Source organism: Mastomys coucha, chromosome X, assembly GCF_008632895.1.
Source record: "Mastomys coucha isolate ucsf_1 chromosome X, UCSF_Mcou_1, whole genome shotgun sequence".
In the NCBI taxonomy this organism is placed as follows: domain Eukaryota; kingdom Metazoa; phylum Chordata; class Mammalia; order Rodentia; family Muridae; genus Mastomys; species Mastomys coucha.
In genome coordinates this window covers 132,580,813-132,582,611 of record NC_045030.1, presented here as the reverse complement: position 1 = coordinate 132,582,611, position 1,799 = coordinate 132,580,813, and the positions used below count along the sequence as shown (strand labels likewise).

At 42.9% G+C, this 1,799-nt stretch overlaps 1 long non-coding RNA gene across 1 annotated transcript in view; it reads left to right on the top strand.

Annotated features, from left to right (window-relative positions):
* Positions 1–657: 657 nt before the first annotated feature.
* Positions 658–1,799, top strand: part of LOC116094861 — a 2,682-nt gene continuing 1,540 nt past the window's right edge. Inside the window, exons 1-2 of the long non-coding RNA XR_004120347.1 lie at positions 658–737; positions 900–1,022. This is a non-coding gene — a long non-coding RNA (uncharacterized LOC116094861). The remainder of the gene's footprint in view (positions 738–899; positions 1,023–1,799) is intronic.

The window sequence follows — 1,799 nt, the reverse complement described above, 5'->3', positions numbered from 1 at the left end:
CAAAAGAGTAAGGCTGCACTGAAAAGCAGGATCAGGAGGCAGGTTCAAAACAGAATTGGAAGCATAACTTGTCCTTTTCCTACCTCAAAATCAAGGGCCTCAAAAAATGTGCTTGGATCACTTAAATGTGAAGATTCGCAAGGGAGAATCTGAGATCTTGAACTGTTACATTCCCCTTATGCATCCAGCTCAGTGAAAATAGCCTTCCTCTCTCTGCCTTTGCAGCTTGCTTGAAGACAGCAGGTTTCCTATGTGGAGACCTTGCATGTGCATTACAAATCCAGAATGCTTACATGATGACACATTCAATGCTCTCATTGCCTCTCACACCAACTTGTCAGAGCAACTCTTGTTACAGGAAGAGCAAGGAAGTAAAGTCCCTGCTCTCAGAATAATACACACACACACACACACACACACACACACACACACACACACACAGGAAGTTGTAACACAAATCAGACCTTGGAAACATATGCAGCCATGGATCCTAAGGCTCTAGAAGGGAACTGGGGAGAAGGGAAAATTACTGACATGACACCACAGCAGGACTACAGTAACAACATTCCCTCCCTGCGGGGGAATGATTGGCTGGTTAACTACTTGCTATATAAAGGCAGTGCATTTGTAGCCCAAGTTGCTCAGCTGTGGCGAAACCTAGTATCTGTAGCAGTCATCTGCTCCTGAAGTGTCACGCAGTGGAATTCAGGGACAGGTGAACTGGAACTCCCAGCCTGGTATTGCGGCTGTTTGCTGTGTTGTTCGTAATCAACTTGTTTTGCACTGGCTCATTCACTAAATCTTGTCTTCTTTCACCACCTGTGGAGAATGGCAAACTGGTTTGCTAAATTACTTATTCATTTTCTTTATAGAATACCTATTTCATGCCCTCCTATTAGGTTTCTACATGGACTGACACAGTAAACTACTAATATAGACAATGCCTCTGTGGAAGAGAAACGACCTCAATTCGTTGATATGAAGAAGGAATACATTTGCCTGTCCAGTGGAATAAGAGGAAGGTAAGTGGGTTTTCCTTTAAACTGAAGTTCATTGATGACTAGTCACCAAGGAGTAATAGTGCATTAAGTTGTCCAAATGGCTTCCTCTCCTACAAATAGGAATCTTCCTATAACAGGGATCCAGGGCCTTCAAAAGAGAGGAAGCAGGTAGAGATCCAGTCGGTCCATCTAGAACAAGAATAGCTACACTGCTAGATGTGAATGGTAGCCAGTGGGCTCTCTCACCCAAGATCTCATGATATACGAGAAACATTCCAAACATGGCCTGCTGTGTTAAATTGCTATTTCAATGAAATTGTGGCCAACTCAGGATAAATACAAAGAAAATTGTTCAAAACATAGTAGCTGAGTTAGGTGTGGTGATGCACACATGTAATCCTAGCACTCCAGATACTTCTTTCTGCAAGGCAGAAAGACCATAAGTACAAGGACGGACTGGATTGTAAATGAGACTGCCTAGAAAAATCAAAATGATATGGAGCAAAATACAGTAGCCATAGCTACTTCAGACTGACTGTATCAGGAACAGAGTGACAAGTCTGATAATGATGAGCATAAAAATAGATGCCCTAGAGTGGGACCCAGCCATGAGTCAATGTGCGTTTGGATATAAATTGAAGATTTCAAGGCTGACATGATGGCTCTCAACTGTAATTCTAGTACTCTGGAGGTTGAGGCAGGAGGATGGCTGCAAGTTAAAAGCCAATCTGACCTACACAGTGAATTCCAGAACAACTTGAACCTCTCTCTCAACAGAGTCTCTCTCTCTCTCTCTCT